At 43.4% G+C, this 18,561-nt stretch overlaps 1 long non-coding RNA gene across 2 annotated transcripts in view; it reads left to right on the top strand.

Annotated features, from left to right (window-relative positions):
* LOC147008562 (uncharacterized) overlaps positions 1 to 18,561 on the top strand; it is a 141,770-nt gene that overhangs the window by 39,826 nt on the left and 83,383 nt on the right. For both annotated transcript variants that reach the window (XR_015053171.1, XR_015053172.1), the window contains exon 3: positions 2,165 to 2,383. This is a non-coding gene — a long non-coding RNA (uncharacterized LOC147008562). The remainder of the gene's footprint in view (positions 1 to 2,164; positions 2,384 to 18,561) is intronic.

Genomic DNA, 18,561 nt, shown 5'->3' with positions numbered 1-18,561 from the left:
TGCTGAGCCTCGTGCCTCACCTTGGTTGGCTCTGGGGTTCTGCTGACTCGGAGTACGGGGTCGAACGGCGGGCGGACCTGCCTCCCTCTCCTGCTCGCAATTTGGCGCCAGAACTGGTTCCCTGGCAGCTGTGAGCGGACTTGGGCCAGGACCAGGAGGTCGACAGCACCACGGTTTCTCCTGCCCCCCCCCCCCGACGAGAGCAAGGCCAGCTCGTCCGATGCTGATCCAGGGACAGTTGCGTCCACACCACGGTCCAGCCTGACCACCAGAAGTAGCTACGTTGTGTGTGTGTGTGTGTGTGTGTGTGTGTGTGTGTGTGTGTGTGTGTGTGTGTGTGTGTGTGTGTGTGTGTGTGTGTGTGTGTGTGTGTGTGTGTGTGTGTGTGTGTGTGTGTGTGTGTGTGTGTACTTGGCGCCTTAGAGGGTTTGAGAATTGTATATTCATTGGAATTGTCTGTGTTTTCCCCACGCCCGATCCCACACCATCCCGTCGAATCGCCCCAGATCCCTTTTCTTGCCGAGTCTTGTTATTTCTGGTTAATAATAAAAACAAATAAACATCATCAACTCAGTGAAAAGCGACTCGTGCCACCTTCCTCGTCCCGTTTGCGGTAGAGCGATTAGAACCGCCATGTTTGGGTTATAAATAAATAAACCGCCTCCATCGTTTCGGCTCATTCTACGTTGGCGGGACTGTTCAAGTCCCGTGGACATCACAATATAATCATTCAAAGCATTATTACAAGTTGGATTAAATTTTAAATATAAATATAATCATTCAAAGCATTATTGCAAATTCGATTAAATTTTAAATATAAATATAATTATTCAGTATTATTACTAATTCGATTTCATTTTAAATATAAATAGAATCATTCAAAGCGTTGGTTATTACCCTGTGTACATAAAGCGAAAAGTGGTTTTCAGCAATTGGTTTACTTCTGTCTGTCTATAAACGTCAATTTCTGATTGAGGAATAGCTTCATTTCAATTGAATTATATTTTGAACATGAATCACAACATGAATCGGAAAACAAATCTGCAGTTTCGCAGTACTTTGGCTCTAAATTTGTCCCAATCGTACATGCACAGAAAGAAGTAAGATTTTCTTTTTTTTTTACTCTGTCATCCTGACAGCATTCAAACAGAACTGAAAATCATTCCAAACAGGAAACTTACTGTTTTTAAGGATGTCATAAAGGACACAAACAATAGATGCGAATAACTAATGTAACATGTTAAATAAGGTGATGTAAAAGATGCCACATCAATGGCAGTAAACTTCCAGAATTTTTTTCTGTGACCTTTAAAATCTTTACTTTATTTCAATTGAATTATATTCCTGTACTTGAACACTGTTGAATACAAATCATCTTTTTTGACACTTTAAAAACCCTTCCGTTGAGCAGTACTTGGACAAAATATTATGGCAATTTACATCATCCCAATCAATCGAATTTGCCACACGTAGATCCTGCCCATGTCGTTGTTTTCTAAAGACAGTGCGGGGTGACGTGCTCTATGAACTCTAGTTGCAAATTCGATTAAAAAAAATTTAACTGCATGATTCAATGGTAATCAGTGATATTTGAAACATATTTTTTCCCATATGTTGACTGATCCATGATAGCTTAAATTGTCCAATATACAATAACGGGTTATTAAATTAAGTGAATGCAGAGCTTGGAGCGGTCTATTGATTATGCACATACCAGGAAAAGGGAATACATGTACTTGGTGGTAGGCCACTACAGAGAGGGAATGAAAAAATAATGTAAGGAAATTACTTGATTGTGGGATGAGTGGGGAGACGAGGCAAAGAAGTTTCGGAGGCGATATGAGTAAGGGGACCGAAGCAAAGAGGGGTATGGTGGAGTATACAGAAGGAGAGGATAAAAAGATTACGACATACTATTATGATTGTCCAAGTAATAAATAGATAGCCCTTTACAAAATGGGGCAATTTTTATAGATAGCACTTTACAAATTAGATAGCCCTTTAGCATTCGACTCATGGGCTTGAATATTGCTTCAGTCGGCCGAGAGGCACCAGCTTGGCAGGATGAGAAAGCCAGCCAGGACAGCTTTGTAAGCGTTTATCCAGTGAGTGAGTGGGGAAATGCTCTCAGTCTGACGATTGTGCTTTCTTTTATGTTTTGCAGCATTACGTCATTGATGATGCGTTGACTGTGGTTGCGTGACAAGATGGATGGACCTCTTGTCCTGCAGCTCGTGGCAATGGTGGTGTTAATTGCTTTGAAACACATGATGCAAACAGTGGCATTGATGCAAAGAAGAAGGAGCGATTATGACATTCTGGCTCATAAAGAGATTCAGTTTTGAACAGCCTTCATTCAACATCTCTCTGTGCTGTTTGAAAGGTATAACACTTGCCATTGCCCTGTCTTTATTTTCCTCTCCTCCCCACCCCCAGTTGTGCTGCTGAAATATTGAACCTGCTCTTGTTGTGCCGCACCAATCCCAAACAGCACCATGACCCCTCGCTCCAATCCTGTACTGCTCTCATCATGCCACAACAATCGTGCACCACCCCTCCCTCCTTCTCAGGTCATGCCACACCGGTTATGCCAAACAATTACGCACCCCACTTTTGTACCACATGAATTCTGCACCCTCCGTTTGTACCACACTAATTCCACACCCCCTGGTCATGCCAAACCGATTCCACCGACCACCATCCACCCCCACCACCCGGTCATGCCACAAAAATCCCGTACCCCCTGCTCATGCCATACTAATCCCACCTACCACCATCCGCCCCCACTGCCCAGTCATGCATCCATTATTAGCTTTCCAACCATGAAATCAATTATTAGCTTTCTGACCAAGTTAATCGATTATAAACTTTCTGACCAAGTAAATCGATTATTAGCTTTCCAAACAAATAAATCGATTATTTGCTTTCCAACCAAGTGCATTGATTGTTAGCTTTCCAACCAAGTACATTGATTATTAGCTTTCCAACCAAGTAAATCGATTATTGGCTTTCCAACCAAGTAAAATTATTATTGGCTTTCCAACCAAGTAAATCGATTATTAGCTTTCCAACCAAGTAAATTGATGATTGGCTTTCCAAACAAGTAAAATGATTATTGGCTTTCCAATCAAGTAAAATGATTATTAGCTTTCCAACCAAGTAAATCGATGATTGGCTTTCCAACCAAGTACATCAATTATATATAATATTAACTTTCCAATGGGACCATTTTTTATTATCCTACGACAGCAGGAATCTTTTCGAATAAAGCGTGATAAAAAAATAAAAAACTCAGCTCCTTCCTTGTATATACAGAATATGCCCTAACAGGTATTTTCTTCAACCTGAAAAGCAATTACAAATAAATATATGTATTGCAATTATTATGCGCATTTGTAGGTCAAAAGCACTGCACGTGAATGCAAGACAATGAAGGTAAACCCAGCAATGCATAGACGAGCACGTGATATAGCAAAGGAGATAAACATGTTTATAGGACAAGGTCACTGTGTGCAGTACAATATAATATAATGAAGTTGAAGGCAAGCCATATAGAAGAATTAGCATAAGTACTGCAAGGTAATTTATGCAAACTATACATCCTTGAGCCTAATTCCTCTGAACATTTTAAGACCCAGTCGCCAAAATCTGACCCCAGATTCTTCAACATAGCCATCCGAGTTTAAATGGCATCATTGGCTCAAGTCTCCAACCGGTCTCCTTCATCAAAGTCCTGGTGATAGTCAAATCTGTACGGGTCAGACTGTTGGGAGTGTGTGTGTACTGTGTGTGTACTGTGTACTGTGTATGGTGTACAGGTTGGACAGTTGGGAGGATGGGTGTGGACTGTGTACAGGTTGGACAGTTGGGAGTGTGTGTACTGTGTATGGTGTACAGGTTGGACAGTTGGGAGTATGGGTGTGTGTGTACTGTGTGTGGTGTACAGGTCAGACAATTGGGAGTGCAGGTGTGTACTTTGTATGGGTGTAGGTCAGAAGGAAAGGATAAGGGAAAATGTTATAGTTGCTATGCAAGGTTTCCTATTGAAAAACGATTGCATAAAAGGTGAAGAAATGTGATCGTTTTTCACTTTAAACAATGTGCAAATGCATGATTGAAATTGCCTTCACCTGGCTTCCTGTGCAAACCAACATGGCGGCGAAGTGGCGACAACACTGTCTGTGCAGTGTTGCAAATGGCTATGGTCGTTCTATGTGTTTTCCAATTCAGTGATGCCATCCCACCGACACCAGGGGTGTGTTCCCTTAGCATGCAGCCTGCTATCGCTTGCCAAGCAGCTTGTTCGATTCAAAACTCTCAAGCAAGTATTCAAATTGAACTTCACGCTCAGCCGGCACCACTTAAGAACATGGGTTTTTTTTTTCTTGTATACCTTGTCGAGGCTCGTGGGAGAGGTAACACACAACGCACAGCAAGGGGGGCATGAGACGAGAGGGGCGGGAGTGGGAAGGACAAAACAGTGGGGAACAGAGACATCAGGAGATCTGTGGAAGGGAGAGTGATGGGACGGGGAACATGGGGAATAGAAGATGGACATTACAGGACTTTCAGGAAGGAAAGCAGGGAATTTGAAGGAGGTGGACTTGGGTGGATTATCGGGGGTAGAAAACATCGAAGATTTGGATGGGGGATGATAGGTGGTGGTGAACAGCTGTTTTGAAGGCCTGGAGGGAAGAATGGGATTGAATAGAGTGAGGGAGTTTATTCCAAAGGTGGGAAAAAAAGAGGAATAAAAGAGTGAAGGTGAGCAGTGATTCGTGATTTTGGTAGTTTTACCAGAAGGGGGTTGTTGGTGGACCTTGAGCGCCCTGCAGAAATGTGCTGGGGACAAATTGCAGAGAGAGCAGGGGGGGGCTAGGCTGGAGAGGAGACGGTAGAAGACAGAAAGACCACCGACCAGCCTGTGGTGAGAGAGTGAGAGGCCCAAAGACTCACCCTCATTGTGGGAGATGCCAATGATCCGAAAAGCTTTGGTTTCCACAGCGTGAAGCCGAGAAAGGTGAGAGGCAGGAGCACCAGCCCAGAGGGGAGAGCAGTACTCAATCAGGCTGCGGACAAAGGCTTTGTAAGTGATCAGGAGCTCAGGTGGGCCGAGGAAGGACTTTGCACGACGGAGGATTCCCAGTCGGCGACTGGCTTTGCAGGCGAGGTTTGAAATGTGGCTTTCCCAGGAAAGGTCATGGCAGATAGTGAGACCCAGAAGCTTGAAAGAAAGGACTTCTTCCAGAGGATTGTTGAGAAAGTGGATGGGGGGGTTTTCTAAACAGTCCTTTCGGAGAGATAAAGTGAGAGTGTGAGATTTGTTCAGATTGAAAGACATGTTCCACGTGTTGGACCAGTTTGTGATTTTATCCAGATCTGCAGTGAGCGAAGAAGCTGCTGCTTGCCGGTCTGAGGGATGACCGGATGGTATGGCAGAGGGTGGAGTCATCAGCAAAGAGATATAGAGGATTTTCCAGAGAGTCGGAGAGATCGTTGATGAAAACCAGAAAAAGAACAGGGCCCAGAACGCTACCTTGAGGAACTCCAGCCTGGACAGGAAGAGGGGATGAAAGAACTCCATTTCGGGCCACCCGTTGACTGCGACAGTAGAGGAAGTCTGCGAGCCATGAGTGAGATGGCCTTGGATACCATAGGAAGAGAGTTTGGTGAGCAGGACAGGATGCCAGACTGTGTCAAAAGCACGTGATATGTCCAGTGATATGGCTCGGATTTCCTGTCTGGCATTCAGGACCTCCATCCATTGTTAGGAGAGCAGAAGAAGCATATCCAGGGTAGAGTGACCTGGTCTGAAACCAAATTGATGATCGGAAATCAAGCCATTGGAGAAGAGGAAGGATTTCATATCTGAAGCGATGATGGATTCCATAACCTTGCTGATGATTGGGAGAAGGCTGATTGGTCTGTAGTTGCAGCGATCTGTTTTTGCACCTTGTAAACACCTTCCGTGTAAACAATGATGCCGTGGTACTCGAGCAAATGCTCTCCGGGCCATCGTTTTTCAGTTTTATCGTGCCTCGCATTTTGTCCTTAATGATTGGCGTGGCTCACTTTTTAGCCGCGTCGCGTTGCGAATGCTGGCTCAAAGAGAGCTCCGCGTTGCTGTTCTTTATCTTCTTCTTCTGCTTCTTCTTCTTCTTCTTCTACTTCTGGTGAAGACAAAACCTTTATTTATATATTTATCTTTTTTTTTGCCGCGTTGCGTTGCGAACGCTGGCTCTAAGAGAGCTCCGCGTTGTTCTTCTTGTTCTTCTTCCTCTGGTGAAGACAAAACCTTTATGACGCGGCTCTTGGACACATTTGTCCTTGTCCTTAATGATAGGCGTGGCTCACTTTTTTGTCCTTAATGATTGATGTGGCTCATTTTTTATCCTTCCGAATGATGAACATGGCTCAATTCCTGTCCTTCCTTATGATGGACATGGCTCATTTTTTGTCCTTCCTAATGATGAACGTGGCTTACTTTTAGTCCTTGTACTTTTGTTCATGCCAATTGAGCTTCTTGTGACAACTTCCCCAAGCACGCGAAGCGAAAAGTGGGGTTAAGCCATTGATTCATGTCCGTTCGTCCCTATGTCTGCAAATGTCAGTTTATGATCGAGAAACAACTTATTTAAATTGAATGTTATATTTTGAGCATAAATCGGAACATGAATCGGAAAACAAATCTGCTGATTAACAGCACTTTGTCTCTGAATTCATCCCGATCTAACAGTGTGAGATAATATTTTTACTCTGTCTGCCTGTCTCGCAGTGAAACAAAATTGAAAATAATTCCAATCAGGAAATTTAGTCCGAAAGGATGTCCTAAAGGACACAAACAACAGGCACGAATAAGTAATGTAATGTGTTAGATACAGTGGTGTACAAGACTGCGTAAAATGGTGGTAAAACCTGGAATTAATTTATTTCTCCGACTTTTACAATCTTTATCTATCTATAATTCCAGGTGTGTGTGTGTGTGTGTGTGTGTGTGTGTGTGTGTGTGTGTGTGTGTGTGTGTGTGTGTGTGTGTGTGTGTGTGTGTGTGTGTGTGTGTGTGTGTGTGTGTGTGTGACAGCTGTTTCTCGACAACCTCTGATCCGATCTAATTGAAACTTGCCAGGTATATTGCTGGGGACCTGAGGATGTGCCTTTTCAAGGTTTGATATTAATCAGACAAGTGCTTCCCAAGTTATGGCCATTTATTTACCAACCAATGGGAAGACACGTTGCGTGGGCGTGGCCGATGGGGGAAGGGAAGCACAGCCACGTTCCCCATTACGGGTTACAACGTAGGGCTTCCGGAGAGTGATGACTTCGTGTATTCTCATAATTTCTTGATTTCTTATGCGCATTTATAGATAAACAGAATGGCCCAAGTTATGATCGTTTTCATATTAGACGGTGTATAAATTTCGGGAACATCAGAGTGCTGGTATGCTCCGAACCAGGAAGTAAATTTTATCTCTCTCTTCTTTTCTCTTTTTGTTTTTCCTTGCCACGACATTGCGAAAAGGTAAAATACGTTGGCGCTAATTGAATAATTGCGTATTAAAAATAAATTGCGAATAATCGTAACTGCGAATAATATCGAACTTCCGGGTCACGCACGTACGGGCACGTGAGAGCGAAGAAACGGCCTGTGTGGTTTATTTATTTATTTATTATTATTATTATTATTATTTATTTTTTTTTTTTTTTTACGGGCACGTAAAAGTTTTATTTAAATTGATTTATAGATTTGAACACTGCAGAACACAAATCATCTTAATACTTCCAGGAACCTCCAGTTTTGCAGTGCTTGGATATGTTCTATGTTGTGGTGTAAACTTCTGGATCTCCTTTAATAGTGCTCAACTAACCAGATTTTAAAACAATCTTTAAAATCATGAGCAAGTTGCCTGTGACCACACGTGATTCCAAACAGGGTAGGGATTGAGGCGGCATAAATGCAAGTGGCATCTTCTGTCATTGAGCTGGCAAGCTGGGAGCAACAATTCACATTCATTGCCACATCTGATGCAATTTAAATTCTCTAATGGCAGAGAGCTGCTCTATTTGAAATTGTTTGTTCGATATAGGTAGATTTTTGATGCTGAGAGTACTCCATAATAAAAATTTGTTTTGGTTTCAAAGCCAGTGATTAATTGCAAATTAATAGTGGGATTACTGTATTTAAATTGAAGTATGTAGTTTAACACTGTGTGGGGTATCGTGTTCAATGAACTCTCGAGTTATGTTCTCAGTGGCAACAGAGGTCGAGAAAGAGGGGAAAAATGACAAATGGAGAGTCAGAAAGAGGAGCACCCTGCCAAGCTTATCTATGGACCTACCACTGTGCATCTTGTAGAGGGGTTTTACATGTTTGTAGATCTTGAAGAATCTATATATTAATACTGAAGGGCCAATTTTGTGCTCTTCCTAGCGGTCGCATCACGTTTTTCTCGGTACTGTGACCTGGACTGAAAGAGACTTCGTACCTGTAAGAGTGCTTCGCACATAGTGGCAATAGTCAACTTTCAAATCTGAAGCAGAATAAACACTTTTCGTTTTACATTCGTTTACATGGTGACGTGTGACGTCACCGCTGAGAGGCGTCAGGACGTCATGACATCATCGGTCATTCGGTGACGTCATTACGTCGGCCGTCGACAGACCGTTACCGCTGAGAGGTGTAATTCCACTCCTTGAAAATAGTGTCTGCAATGTAAAACCCTCTTCTGCACATGCTGACTACCTCAGAATGTGAATTTGACACAAAAAATGTAACAAACATTGTATCTTCTATCTATATATTAACACTGAAGGACCAATTTTGTGCTCTTCCTCACGGTCGCGTCACGTTTTTCTCGGTACTGTGACCTGGACTGAAAGAGACTTCATACCTGTAAGAGTGCATCGCACATAGTGGCAATAGTCAACCTTCAACTCTGAAGCAGAATAAACACTTTTCGTTGATATGTGGGCGAGAAGTGAAGAGGTGGGGGTGGGGGATGAAGAGACGGGGGCAGGGAGTGAAGAGGCGGGGGTAAACAAATTGAAAGCGGGAAACGGGGGGGAAATGGGGGGGGGGCTGGGGTGAATTAGGCGGGGTTGAGTGTGAGGGGGCGGGGCCCAGGGGCAAGTGGGGCGGGGAATCAAGAGCCGGGGGTCGTGGAGTGAAGAGGCGAGGCCGGGGTAATTAAATTTTTGGGCGGGAGTAAGCAAATTGAAGGTGGGGGGGGTGGGGCAGGGGCGGGGGATGAGTAGGCGGGGGCAAGCACGCCCTGTCCAGTCCATGTCCCTAGAGTGTGGGTGAGCTGGTGAGGGTGGTTGAATGAATGGAATCCGTCTGTGACGGGGCTTCGGCGAGTTAGGATGAAAAGTAAAGTAAAAATTAAAGAATTAAATGCACGTTTCACCTGAACTGAGTACCTTATACATGACAGGAATAATGCCTCTGAACATTTCATTGGTTGTAGCATTGTTTTGGATCAGACTATGGTGGCCATCTTTGATAACATAACGAAGGACCTCTCTTCATCACTTGCTCCACTTGCCGAGCGGCTAGGCAAGCTTTGCAAAGCAGTTGATATGGAACGACTGGCTTGGAAAGCGACACCAAGATGCTGGCTAACGGAACACATCCCTGATAGAAGTTGCCTCACTTTCTGCTGATCTGGAATTGATGATATAGATCAGGGGTCGGGAACGTTTTTGACTCAGAGAGCCATTAAAGCAAAATATTTGGAAATCTGTTTCAGTGAGAGCCATATAATATATTTTAAGATTGAATTCAACTAAATGTGAGTTTAATAAGCCTCTGAATTTATTCTTTTAAATAATGTTGTTATAATACTCACCATTAATGGGACTTCTGGTGCTGCATGGATTTGCTGATGGCTTTGTAGTCTGGTTGGTACTTGGTGAGGTTAAGCTTCATGCAAGCGTTGAGGCTTTCATCCGTTAGACGTGATCGTAGGTTGGACTTGATGTTTTTAAGATGTGAGAATGACTGCTCACATGCATATGTAGGTCCAAACAAGGTCAATACAGCAATACTCACACGCTGCAGTGTGAGGTATGTGACAGGAAGCGCGTTCCAAGTTTTGATAATCAGCTCGTCTTCGGGTTGAAGTTTTTTCATTTCTGTCCACATGTGCTTGCTCGCCAACTCCGCTTTCTGTCGTGCGATTCTTTCCAAATCTTCATTCAGTGACTTGAACTTATTCACCCACATGTCTGAGGCCTTCAGGTCAGCCACTTCTGCTTCAAAATCTCTGACGGAGACACCAGGAATGTAACTCAGGTCGGCTGTGTTCAGTGAACACTCGTTTGGATGGGTGATGAACTTAAAAAGACGAGTGTGCTCACGAAATTCTCCAAAGCGTGCTTTGAATGACTGTAGGAGACTGGATGTGAAGCCAGCTAACTGGTGGAGATCAAAGTTTTGAGTGGGCTCGCTTGCTGTGCATGCATCTTTAAATTGTCGCAGTTTTTCAAACTGTAGTAAACGACCTGTTTCAAGATCCATGATAAAGAGCTCCAGCTTGTTTTCAAAAGCAAACACGGCTTGTTGAAGGGATAACACTGTATTTCCAATGCCTTGCATTTTCACGTTGAGCTCGTTCAGATGTTCAGTCATATCCACGAGATAGTAAAACTTGAGGAGCCACTCAGTTTCGGCTAGCTCAGGTTGCTCAATCCCTTTCATTTCAAGGAAAGTCCGGATTTCGTTCAGGCAAGCCGCAAAACGGCTAAGCACCTTCCCTCTTGACAACCAACGCACATTGCTGTGCAAAAGCAGACCGTGATAGTTATTTCCAACTTCATCCAGCAGTGTTTTAAACTGGCGACCATTTAAGGCTCGGGCAACAATAAAGTTGATCACACGAATGACCAGCGACATCACTTTGCCAAGCTGCCCATCACACATCTGAGCACAAAGTGCCTCCTGGTGTAGAATGCAATGGAAACTTAGGATGGGTCTATTTTCATGTTCACGGAGAAGCGCCACAAATCCTTTGTTTTTCCCCACCATACACGGAGCACCATCAGTACACACTGAGATAAGTTTATCCATTCGTAGATTTTTTTCTTGAGCGAACTCCATGAAAGACTTGACTAAATACTCACCTCTTGTGGACCCTTTTATTGGCAGAACAGCAAGACTTTCTTCACGCAGTGTATCACCAGCAGCATATCTTGCAATCACACTGAACTGCGACAAATGGCTTGCGTCTGTTGACTCATCCAAAGCCAGGGAAAAGAACGGCGCTGTATTTATGTCCTTCACTTGCGTTTCCTCCACTTGGTTTGCCATCATGATGGTACGATCATGAACAGTTCTTGCTGACAGAGGCATGTCTTGTATACGTTTGATTATCTTGTCTTTGTTCGGAAGATCATCAAAAAGTTCATTGGCTACATCCAGCATGAACGTTTTAGCATACTCGCCATCTGTGAATGGTTTTCCGTTCCTCACTATTGCTAAAGATCCAGCAAAGCTGGCGGAATTATAGTCACCTTGCCGGGTCCATACGTGGAGTTGCTGCTGGCTGGCTTGCACCCTGCTCAGTAGCTCTTGGCACGCTTTCTTTCTGCTGTCTCCCGCAGGATATTTGATGCAAAGGTAGCATGGCGCGTGTCGAAGTGCCGCTTTATATTCGACCGTTTCATCGATGCAATTTTGTCATTGCAAATTAGACACACCTCAGAATCTGCTCTCTCCACAAAGACGAATTCTTCGGCCCATTCGTCCTGAAATGTACGATACTCCTCATCTTTTTTTTCTTTTCGCCATCTTCTTCGTCGAAGGGTTAGCTTTGAGCAAATGAGAGAGAGGGAGATGTTGACCCAAGTGAGTCTGGCTGGCCTGCGCATGGGCTAACATACTCGAGAGGTGCGGTGAGGCCGGCCGACTCTGGGATGCTGTCGCCTCAGCGGTGGCGCGTGATTGGTCGAGATGAATTCCTTGACTCGTCTCGGCGGCGGCACATCATTGGAGGAACCGAAATCACTAGTCGCCTCGGCCGCATGACTGGACGAAACAAAAACCGCTTCAGCCAATTCGGAGGCGTTTTTTCTTCTCTCCTTCTGCCAAGTTCAGCCCTGCACGTGAATGAAGCACGACACCATTCAAACTATAGGTAAAGCTTCCACGAGAAATATTGGGCTTTGAAAGTTTCAAACTCCAATTTTATCTGCGAGCCAGATGCAATCATCAAAAGAGCCACACCTGGCTCGCGAGCCACACGTTCCCGACCCCTGATATAGATGCTGGTCTGATAAACAGAACATGTCTTTCAATCCTGGGAAATGTCAGTCTCACCATGTTGCTTTTGTTTTTTGCTTGACAACATTGAAGCTCACAGAAGAGTAAAGTGATCGAAGGCATGAACTGATAGTGCGGCAGCTGGCAACAGCGAGATACAACAAGCAAGGAGATGAACAAACAGGAAAAGAGGAGGAAAGGAAACACTGTAACCTTCAAGAAAGACGGTTGGGACTATAAGGGTTAATGCAAGTCACAAATATTATGGATAAGGATATCATAGGCAATGATGTGAGATGATGATCAATCTGCTGTTTAATAGGGAGGGAGGGGAGATTGCCTTTTGCCACGAGGGAAGGGGTAGAAAGTGCCTTATCACACAAACATCTGGAAGAGAATGCAAGAGGTTTCTGAAATGCATCATATGGAGATGGAGGCTCTCATGACATGAGTTGAGGGCCATGCCTCTGGACATATCTCATGCTTTTGATGCAGTCTGCCATCCTGCCTTACTCTCCAAACTATCTGCCTATGGCATCCAAGGCTAATTCCACACATGGTTTACTGTCTTCCTCCATCTTCTTAATCCTCATGGTCCACCAGGTCATGGGTTTTCAGCAGCAAAAATAGACAAGTTCATCATTATTGGCATCTCCTATGATGCCAAGGTGCAAGACCTGTTTCTCTCACATCACAGGTCAGTAGCCTTTCTCATTTTTACAGCACGGCGACATCGCGCTGTTATATAATTGGCTATTCTGTCCTGTGTCTTATGTCACACTTATTGTTGGGTGTGATGTGGGCGGAGATTGCCGGGTGAATTGTGGGCGGGGTTAATGCGGAAGAGCGACGTTTTTTTGTGCTGAATCGTTTTCTGTGTGACGCCGGAAGTTGATTTTCTGAACAGGAAGTGATAATCTTCCTGTTCCGTTAGTTGTTGACGCGCAGCGTTGTAACTCTCGTTCTTCATTGTTTTTCACCAGAAGTGTTTTTAAAACGTTTTGTGGAGGTGATTTCTTCCTCTTTTTTTGGTGACAGACATGGTTATTACAGTGCGGCGACATCGCGCTGTTATATAATTGGCTAATAGCATAACCCGCGCTCTGCGCGACATGTTGGGGTGGGTGTGTTTGAGAAAGGAACTGATGCAGAGTATCAGTAGTAATTTTACTTTAATGCAGTAAGTGGAATACGATTTCAGTTTCAGAACCATTTTATTTACTTTTTTTGTACCATGCACCTCATATGGTCTTTGAGATAATGTAAGCCGAATATCACGTTACTCAAGCACAGAACAAAGTCGTAGATAGCGCGACACGAAACCACAAACTCGGAAATAATATATAAGATTCTGTCCTGTGTCTTCTGTCACACTTATGGCTGCGTATGTCCCTTTGATCTGAGGGCTATAAATAGAAATTTGTCCAATGTCACAACTCTTCCCATCATGCATGCTAATTCACCATGTCTACATTTAAATTTTATAACTGCAAAATTGTTTCATCATTCTTAACCTTTTACTGCCCCCAGCCGCGCGATATCGAAGTATTCGCTTCTTGTTTAATGTCTCTTGATCTCCAGTCTCCTTCTGACCCTCCCCAGGTCTTCCAGATTGTGTTATTTCTTCCTGGTCAGGAAACGTCAGGCTTTCCATTCATGTCCACTCTTTTCTTCCTCTTTTCTCTCATTTCTGCATCAAACCACCTTCTGGAGACTGATCAATAGCATTCTTTCCTTCAGAGATTCAAGCAAGCAGCACACCACTACCTGGTGCCATCAATCATTCCGACCCACAATCATTTCTACTCCTATTAACCCGACTTAACGTAATGCCCTGCCTGGCTGGTGACTGTGTTTCCTCCATTCCCATCTATCTTTTATTTTCATTCTATCCCTTGCTTGTTGTGTCCAACTGTTGCTTCACTGTTAATAAGTTTCCAATTGCCCTCTGTCTAGATTTGTGATGTACCATACTCTGTATTACATAGTGTTGACTATGCTGAAGCAGTTTCTTTGTCTAGGGTCATGCTGGATGGTTTGCGTCCCTCTCCCAACATTAGTTAGGGCAGGAGTATGGAATTTCACCATGGTGCCGGCACTAGCTCAACTACTTTTCGCGAAGGTCACCATAGGATATTTAATGTTTACCAACTAATTCCGGCAGAAACAATTCCCATTTAACGTCCATCCGAGGGATGGCACACACGTTGATGAATCACCCTGTTGTAAAACACCACAAAGAAAGTTTATACCTGGGTCGGGATTCAAACCCAGGCTAGACAGCTTCGAGGCAAGTGCGTGTACCTCTAAGCTATCCTGATAGTCCACTGGGGGATATTACACCAGCCTCATGCAAGCATTGTGGCAGTACATCAAAGACAAACGCTGAATGATGTTGACCAAAGGTTTGCTCCTTCTTCCTGTGCACAATGCCCCTTTTGAGCAGCCGATCTTCTTGACGGTAGCTTCGAACAGCTGGATCACCCCCTACCTTTATAGCCTCTCTATGCCCCTCTTTGATTGTCATCTCTTTTGACATTTTAAGTATCATTTGCATGGCCATCAAGTCGCCGATGACATGGAACTGAATGAAAGCAACCGAAACATGAATGAAGGAGCAATCAGAAAACTTATACAGTATTATATTGGCCGAGACAGTTTGATATCAAATGGAGCAAGTACATTGAAGTCAAGGGATGATATATTGAAAAATATTCTGAAATGTTGACACTTCTGAGTATTCTGAACATGTCGTTTCTTGAACCTTTAAACACCCCTCATAATACTCAATATTTTAAAACTTGAGTTTCTTTTTACCATTGCAAGTGTCTGGATATTTCACGATCATCATAAAGGTGTGATTAGCGTCTCGATAACTACACATTTTGTTATGGCTTGCCCAAATTCCCAAAACAGTAAGAGTATTGAATTTTCCTGGAAATATCCACAGTTGTGATATTAAATGTTTGAACTGCGTGCAGAGTTGTTCTTATTTTGATTTTATTGGCAGCATTATAAAGTTTTCTCTAAAATTTAAGGAATGGCCCTGCACCAGTGAAACTAAGCACAGCTGTGAGCTACCTTGTCTCCATGAAGAAAAGTCATTACATCATTGTCCCGTTATCATCATTGATGTTATATTACATTGTAAATTTAAATTCAGATGTTCAGTGTTTAATTCGATAAAATTGGCAGTGTCATTCTGCCACGTGCAGGACCAGGAGGAGTTCTAGAGTCAGATCTTAATAAATGTGTGGTACTCCTTGCTGATGAAAGAACCATCTATTCATAATGAATACATATATAATGGAACGTATGATCTTCCTCATTCAAACATGCACTCCTACTCTGTAAGTTTATCTTGCTCCTGCCGCACCACCTCCCAAACGTATTACTCTGCGCGAAACAAAAAGCGGGGTTAAGCAATTGGTTCACTTTGTCTGTCTACAAGCGTCCGTTTATGATCGAGGAACAACTTGATTTCAATTGAATGTTATATTTTGAACTTGAATCGGAAAATGAACGTGTAGATTAACAGTACTTTGGCTCTGAATTTGTCCCGATCACACATGCGCAGAGAGGAGTGAGAATTTTTTTTACTCTGTTTGCCTGTCTGGCAGTCAAACAAAATTGAAAATCACTCCAAACAGGAAACTTACTATTTTATCGACAACATAAAGGACACAAACAACAGGCACGAAGAACTAATGCAACGTGTTAAATAAGTTGGTGTAAAAGATGCCGCATCGATGACGGTAAACTTCCGAAAACTTTTTTTTTCGACAACCTTCAAAGAGAGATGTATTGCATTGAGCTCCAGCCAAAGGCCTTTTTGACTATGAGTTGCTCTGATTTTTGTTTTAAATAAATACTTGGATTAATGGAGGATGCCCAGTCCATGGTTTACTTTGGAAGCCAGCTTTATGATATGGTTGGCACAGGGGAGACATTAACCATTTCCTCTCAATTGAAATACATAATTAAATTTAAATAACATCCATATGTTATTTCAATTAAATTATATACTTGAATACTGTAGAACACACATCACCTTGTTGGCACTTAAAAAAAAAACCTTTCATTTAGCAATACTTAGACGAAATATTATGGCAATTTTCATCATCTCAACCAATCAAATTTGCTGCTCGTTGACCCTGCTCACATCATTTTTTTCTCAAGACTGCATGGGGTAAAGTGTTCTATGAACTCTCCAGTTTACGTCTTTTCTCAATTTAAATTTTAATCCACTCCACACCCCTCCCTTCCACATTGCACCTTTCCAAGTACGCTGTAAAAAGGTGACTTCCAACCACAAGTGAATCCACATCCTTAATATTGTTGCGGCTCTGTAAAACCGCATGCCTCAAAGGCAATGGCACACAGCATACAGTGATCCCAAGGCAGGTATTTCATTAGTATTTGTATAGTTATTCCTCCCCTCATGTCTATTGGGTAAATGGGACGAACTGCGTTGTGGGGTACTCTCATAGCTCCGTCTTTTTCATCCCCTGTATCACCGCTCAATCTCTAACCTTTTCCCCTCTATCACACGAACAAGCATACAAGCATGCACGTCACGGAAACGTTATGTTACAAGCGCCTATGGCAGGTTCGCCAAATTTTTACTGTACTATCAAATTTTCCGTGTGTGTGTGTGTGTGTGTGTGCGTGTGTGTGCGTGTGTGTGTGTGTGTGTGTGTGTGTGTGTGTGTGTGTGTGTGTGTGTGTGTGTGTGTGTGTGTGTGTGTGTGTGTGTGTGTGTGTGTGTGTGTGTGTGTGTGTGTGTGCGCGCGCGCACCTGTCCAAGCATAAATTAAGACTGCAGAAGGTATATGGGAAAACTCTGGTCTGTCTGCTTTGTAAGATGCTTGTCTTTTGCCACACCCCACAAATTCCTTGCTTTCTCTGCTGTACATACCAATAAATCCCATCCACTGTGCCACATACCTTTCCTCGCTTTTGCTAAGTAAATGCACTGTATAGAAATGTTCCCAGCTCATTTTCGTGTTTTCTTTCATTGGTTCAGCATGGCCCGCACTCTAGTTTAGCTGGGACATTATTCGCCAATGATCTTTTTTGTTGCCAGTACGTACTTGGTAGTTCCGCTCGGCTGCATCTGATCTGGTAAGTGATCTGGTTAAAGCAAGTACGTCCCGAGGGCATGTTCCCCGGTAATGAGATTACATGACCCTGAGGTAAATGGTTTGAAATGGAGGACCCTAAGTCACGCGGTCGAGTTATTGGCATTCGTGGTCGATTAGCGACCCGTCGTGACATGGAGTTATTTGTTTGCGATGGCCTGCGATTCCAGTGAGTCCAGTGAGTAACCCGAAGAAGTCCATCTCTTGTGGTCTCCTCGTGACGCCGGGTCCACAGCAATATGTTAAAATATCCGTTTTGTCATTTGGGTCTGGCAGGATGGCTAAGAGATCTGCACACTTGCTTCTAAGTTGTCCAGACTGGGTTTGAATCTCGGCCCTGCTATAAACTGTCATCCTGGTGTTTCACAGTCTGGGTGATTCATCAATGTGTGTCGTCCCTCGGATCAACGTTAAACTGGGGCATTCCATCTGCTGGTATGAGCTAGTGGACATTAAAAATCCCACAGTGTCTTTTGTGAAGAGCAGGAGAGATATCGTCGGTACCATGGCCAAATTCCAAATTCCTGCCCTAAATACTTTGGTAAACATCAGGCCTGGCCAGCCAGTTCTTGACAGACTTGGGCCAAAAGCTCTAACAAGAATGTGGGAATAATTGTGGCCGTCAAAGAATTAAATAAGAAGTAACTCTCATTTAAGACGATAATTCAACTTCATAATTAGTTAGCAACAGGACAATATTAATACTTAGGATTGTACCTGAAGTGCAGCAGCCTTTTATTCCCTATTTGGAAACGATCTCTTGAATGGCAACCCACAAGATAATGAAATTTGGACTGGCTTTAGGGCAGGTGGTTTTAATTTCACACAAAATCACTGCATAAGAATTTTTTTTAACCTATAAAGAAGTAGCAGAAATAAAATCTGCTCCTCCTTATTAACCTGCAAGTGCATGGCAGATTGCGGATTTCCTTTTAAGCACAGCTGCCCTTACGTAGCCTGGGGCATTTCGCGACTGACACACCACTTTCGTCCAGACTTCATTACAGCGCAGGATGCAATTCAGGATCCATTACATCAATTAGATGGCAGGAAATAAAACGCAGGCCCTGAACCCAATAACCCCCCTTTGCAAGCCAACATAAAATCAATCTGCCCCATCACAAATCCTGGACCGCACCCTGTATTAGGCTGATTTATGTCTCC

Source organism: Eptatretus burgeri, chromosome 18, assembly GCF_056783735.1.
Source record: "Eptatretus burgeri isolate ZD-2024b chromosome 18, Ebu_testis_v1, whole genome shotgun sequence".
In the NCBI taxonomy this organism is placed as follows: Eukaryota; Metazoa; Chordata; class Myxini; order Myxiniformes; family Myxinidae; genus Eptatretus; species Eptatretus burgeri.
The sequence above is the reverse complement of the archived record's forward strand: the minus strand, read 5'-3'. Positions and strand labels throughout refer to the sequence as shown.